Source organism: Arachis stenosperma, chromosome 7, assembly GCF_014773155.1.
Source record: "Arachis stenosperma cultivar V10309 chromosome 7, arast.V10309.gnm1.PFL2, whole genome shotgun sequence".
Lineage (NCBI taxonomy): Eukaryota > Viridiplantae > Streptophyta > Magnoliopsida > Fabales > Fabaceae > Arachis > Arachis stenosperma.
Window position 1 is genome coordinate 32,376,846 of NC_080383.1, and position 6,118 is coordinate 32,382,963.

Below are 6,118 nucleotides of genomic sequence, written 5' to 3' on the forward strand. Positions count from 1 at the left end.
AGTTTCATTTTATATCTATTTTTGAGTCTTGTTCTTAATTCATAATTAATAAAATTTAAAGTTTATGCCTTAAAGCCATGAATGTCCTATGAATCCATCACCTCTCTTAAATGAAAAATGCTTTAATCACAAAAGAACAAGAAGTACAGGATTTCAAAATTTATCCTTGAAACTAGCTTAATTAGTTTGATGTGGTGACAATACTTTCTGTTTTCTGAATGTATGCTTGAACAGTGCATATGTCTTTTGAGTTTGTTATTCATGAATGTTAAAATTGTTGGCTCTTGAAAGAATGATGAAAAAAGAGACATGTTATTGAGGATCTGAAAAATCATAAGAATGATTCTTGGAGCAAGAAAAAGCAGTGAATACAAAAAAAAATATTTTCGAAAAAAAAAGAAAGAAAAAGAAAGAAATAAAAGTTGTGATCCAAGGCAAAAAGAGTGTGCTTAAGAACCCTGGACACCTCTAATTGGAGACTCTAGCAAAGCTGAGTCACAATCTGAAAAGGTTCACCCAATTATGTGTCTGTGGCATGTATGTATCCGGTGGTAATACTGGAAGACAGAGTGCTTTGGGCCACAGCCAAGACTCATAAAGTAGCTGTGTTCAAGAATCATCACACTTAACTAGGAGAATCAATAACACTATCTGGATTCTGAGTTCCTAAAGAAGCCAATCATTCTGAATTTCAAAGGATAAAGTGAGATGCCAAAACTGCTCGGAGGCAAAAAGCTACTAGTCCCGCTCATCTAATTTGGAGCTAAGTTTCATTGATAATTTGGAGTCTATAGTATATTCTCTTCTTTTTATCTTATTTGATTTTCAGTTGCTTGAGGACAAGCAACAATTTAAGTTTGGTGTTGTGATGAGCGGATAATTTATACGCTTTTTGGCATTGTTTTTAGTATGATTTTAGTATGATCTAGTTAGTTTTTAGTATATTTTTATTAGTTTTTAGTTAAAATTCACTTTTCTGGACTTTACTATGAGTTTGTGTGTTTTTCTGTGATTTCAGGTATTTTCTGGCTGAAATTGAGGGCCCTGAGCAAAAATCTGATTCAGAGACTGAAAAGGACTGCAGATGCTGTTGGATTCTGACCTCCCTGCACTCGAAGTGGATTTTCTGGAGCTACAGAAGCCCAATTGGCGCGCTCTCAACGGCATTGGAAAGTAGACATCCTGGGCTTTCCAGCAATGTATAATAGTTCATACTTTGCTCGAGATTTGATGGCCCAAACCGGCATGGCAAATCAGCCTCAGAATTTCCAGCGTTTAACGCTGGAACTGGCATAAAACTTGGAGTTAAACGCCCAAACTGGCATGAAAGCTCGCGTTTAACTCCAGAAAAGGTCTCTACACGAAAATGCTTCATTGCTCAGCCCAAGCACACACTAAGTGGACCCAGAAGTGGATTTTTACGTCATTTACTCATTTCTGTACACTCTAGGTTACTAGCTTACTATTAATAGGATCTTTTGACATTGTATCTGCACCTCATGACATTTTACACGTTTCTTTGTGTACATTCCACGGCATGAGTCTCTAAACCCCATGGTTAGGGGTGAGGAGCTCTGCTGTGTCTTGATGGATTAATGCAATTACTACTGTTTCTTACTCAATCATGCTTGCTTCCATTCTAAGATATCACTTGTTCTTAACCCGGATGAATGTGATGATCCGTGACACTCATCATATTCTCAACCATGAACGTGTGCCTGACAACCACCTCCGTTCTACCTTAGATTGAGTAGATATCTCTTGGATTCCTTAACCAGAATCTTCGTGGTATAAGCTAGAACTGATGGCGGCATTCAAGAGAATCCGGAAGGTCTAAACCTTGTCTGTGGTATTCTGAGTAGGATTCAATGACTGAATGACTGTGACGAGCTTCAAACTCCTGAAGGCGGGGCGTTAGTGACAGACGCAAAAGAATCACTGGATTCTATTCCGGCCTGATTGAGAACCGACAGATGGATAGCCGTGCCGTGACAGGGTGCGTTGAACATTTCCAATGAGAGGATGGGAGGTAGCCACTGACAACGGTGAAACCCTACATACAGCTTGCCATGGAAGGAGCCTTGCGTGTTTGAAGAAGAAGACAGTAGGAAAGCAGAGATTTAGAAGATGGAGCATCTCCAAAACCTCAACCTATTCTCCATTACTGCAAAACAAGTATTTATTTCATGTTCCTTTGCTTTTCACAATCAATCCTGATAATTTCTGATATCCTGACTAAGATTTACAAGATAACCATAGCTTGCTTCAAGCCAACAATCTCCGTGGGATCGACCCTTACTCACGTAAGGTATTACTTGGACGACCCAGTGCACTTGCTGGTTAGTTGTGCGGGATTGCAAAATTGTGATTGCAATTTCGTGCACCAGGATGGGATGTAGCCATTGACAATGGTGATGCCCTACATACAGCTTGTCATGGAAAGGAGTAAAAAGGATTAGATGAAGGTAGTAGGAAAGCAGAGATTCAGAAGAAGCACATCATCTTTATACGCCTATATGAAATTCCCATCGATGATCTACATAAGTATTTCTATCTTTATTTTTTGTTTATTTATTATTATTATTCGAAAACTCCATAACCATTTATTATCTGACTGACTGAGATTTACAAGATGACCATAGCTTGCTTCATACCAACAATCTCTGTGGGATCGAACCTTACTCACGTAAGGTCTATTACTTGGACGACCCAGTGCACTTGCTGGTTAGTTGTGTGAGGTTGTGAAGAAAGTGCTAAGTTAGTAAATGCGCACACCAAGTTGAATGCCATTATAAGAGATCAGAATTTCGTGCACCAAGTTTTTGGCGCCGTTGCCGGGGATTCTTCGAGTTTGGACAACTAACGGTTCATCTTGTTGCTCAGATTAGGTAATTTTCTTTTTATTTTCTTTTCAAAATGTTTTCAAAAAAATAAATATTTTTCAAAATGTTCTCACCTGTTTTCGAAAATTTTTCAAAATTTTTAGGAATGAATTCTAGAGTTTCGTGAAGCATGTTGAAATCTGGATGGCTGTAAAGCCATGTCTAATTCTTTTGGACTGAGGCTTCCAAACCATCAGCATAGAGGCAAGTTAATTGAAATATCAGCTGTTGTATGCCTGATTTATATCCTAAAGCTGGCTGGCTATTAAGCCATGTTCAACCCTTGGATTGGAGCTTTAGGCCAACATTGAAAGATTCCTGGAATTCTTATTAAAAATTTTTGAATTTCTCATTTTCTTTTTCCTATATGTTTTTCAAAAAAAATAAAAGAAAATACAAAAAAATAATAAAATCATAAAATAAAAAAATATTTTGTGTTTCTTGTTTGAGTCTTGAGTCAATTTATAAGTTTGGTGTCAATTGCATATTCATCTTGTTCTTGCAATTTTCGAAAATTTATGCATTCATAGTGTTCTTCATGATCTTCAAGTTGTTCTTGGTAAGTCTTCTTGTTTGATCTTGATGTTTTCTTGTTTTGTGTCTTTTATTGTTTTTCATGTGCATCTTTGCATTCATATTGTCTAAGCATTAAAGATTTCTAAGTTTGGTGTCTTGCATGTTTTCTTTGCATAAAAAATTTTTTAAAAATATATTTTTGATGTTCATCATGATCTTCAAAGTGTTTTTGGTGTTCATCTTGACATTCATAGTGTTCTTGCATGCATCATGAGTTTTGATTCATAATGTTCATGTTGTGAGTCATTTTTGTTGTTTTCCTCTCTCATCATTAAAAATTCAAAAAAATAAAAAATATCTTTTCTTTATTTCTCTCAAAATTTTGAAAATTTGAGTTGACTTAGTCAAAAATTTTTAAAATTAGTTAAGTTCTTATAAGTCAAGTCAAATTTTCAATTTTAAAAATCTTATCTTTTCAAAATCTTTTTCAAAAATCAAATCTCTTTTACTTTTATCTTATGATTTTCGAAATTTTAAAACTATTTTTCAAAATCTTTTTCTTATTTTATTTCATATTTTCGAAACTTAACTAACAAGTAATGTGATTGATTCAAAAATTTGAAGTTTGTTACTTTATTGTTAAGAAAGGTTCAATCTTTAAATTCTAGAATCATATCTTTTAGTTTCTTGTTAGTCAAGTAATTAATTTTAATTTTAAAAATTAAATCTTTTCCAACCATATCTTTTTAATCATATCTTTTTATCATATCTTTTTAAATTTTATTTTTTCAAAATTTGATTTCAAAATATCTTCTTATCTTCTTACCCTTTCAAATTTGATTTTCAAATCTTTTTCAAACTAACCAATTAATTGTTGTTTATTTTTTATCTTTTTCAAAACCACCTAACAACTTTTCTCTCTCCAATTTTCAAAAATACCTCCCTTTTTTTCAAAAAAAAAAATTCTTTTTAATTAATTAATTGTTTTAAGATTTAATTTTAATTCTATTTCCCCTTTAATTTTCGAAAATCATTAACTCCTTTTCAAAAATTATTTTCGAAAACTTCTCTCTCATCTTATTCTATTTATTCATTCATTTACTAACACTTCTCTTAATCTCAAATCACTGCCCCTATCCTCACCCTTGTGTTTGGATTATTCATTCTTCTTCACTCTTATTCCCTTTCTTCTTCTACTAACATAAAGGAATCTCTATACTGTGACATAGAGGATTCCTATACTTTTTTTGTTCTCTTCTCTTTCATATGAGCAGGAACAAGAAAAAGGTATTCTTGTTGAAGCTGATCCTGAACCTGAAAGGACTCTGAAGAGAAAACTAAGAGAAGCTAAATTACAACAATCCAGAGATAACCTTACTGAAATTTTCGAACAAGAAAAGGATATGGCAGCCGAACCCAACAACAACAATGCAAGGAGGATGCTTGGTGATTATACTACACCTACTTCCAAGTTTGATGAAAGAAGCATCTCAATTCCTGCCATTGGAGCAAACAATTTTGAGCTGAAACCTCAAGTAGTTGCTCTAATGCAATAAAACTGCAAGTTTTATGGACTTCCATCAGAAGATCCCTACCAGTTTTTAACTGAGTTCTTGTAGATCTATGTGACTGTTAAGACTAATGGAGTAGATCCTGAAGTCTACAGGCTCATGCTTTTCCCTTTTACTGTAAGAGACAGAGCTAGAACATGGTTGGACTCACAACCTAAAGATAGCCTGTACTCTTGGGATAAGCTGGTCACGGCCTTCTTGGTTAAATTCTTTCCTCCTCAAAAGCTGAGCAAGCTTAGAGTGGATGTTCAGACCTTCAAGCAAAAAGATGGTGAATCCCTCTATGAAGCTTGGGAAAGATACAAGCAGATGACCAAAAAGTGTCCTTCTGACATGTTTTCAGAATGGACCATGATAGATATATTCTATTATGGTCTGTCTGAGTTCTCTGAGATGTCACTGGACCACTCTGCAGGTGGATCCATTCACTTAAAGAAAATGCCTGCAGAAGCTTAGGAACTTATTGAAATGGTTGCAAATAACCAATTTATGTACACTTCTGAGATGAATTCCGTGAATAATAGGACGCCTAAGAGGAAGGGAGTTCTTGAAATTGATGCTCTGAATGCCATATTGGCTCAGAATAAAATGTTGACTCAGCAAGTCAACATGATTTTTCAAAGTCTGAATGGATGGCAAAATGCATCCAACAGTACTAAAGAGGCATCTTCTGAAGAAGAAGCTTATGATCCTGAAAACCCTGCAATGGCAGAGGTAAATTACATGGGTGAACCTTATGGAAACACCTATAATTCTTCATGGAGAAATCATCCAAATTTCTCATGGAAAGATCAACAAAAGACTCAACAAGGCTTTAATAATGGTGGAAGAAATAGGTTTAGCAATGGCAAGCCTTTTCCATCATCTTCTTAGCAACAGACAGAGAATTCTGAGCAAAGCACCTCTAACTTGGCAAATATAGTCTCTGATCTGTCTAAGGCCACTTTAAGCTTCATGAGTGAAATAAGGTCCTCCATTAGAAATTTGGAGGCACAAGTGGGCCAGCTGAGTAAGAAAGTCACTGAAACTCCTCCTAGTACTCTCCCAAGCAATATTGAAGAAAATCCAAAAAGAGAGTGCAAGGCCATTGATATAATCAATATGGCCGAACCTAGAGAGGAAGGAGAGGACGTGAATTCCAATGAGGAA

At 35.2% G+C, this 6,118-nt stretch overlaps 1 non-coding gene across 1 annotated transcript; it reads right to left on the bottom strand.

The window, feature by feature from the left end:
• Positions 1 to 5,200: 5,200 nt before the first annotated feature.
• LOC130942637 (small nucleolar RNA R71) lies at positions 5,201 to 5,304 on the bottom strand. The gene has a single exon (XR_009071202.1). It is a non-coding gene; the product is annotated as a small nucleolar RNA R71 (small nucleolar RNA).
• Between the last annotated feature and the right edge of the window lie 814 nt (positions 5,305 to 6,118).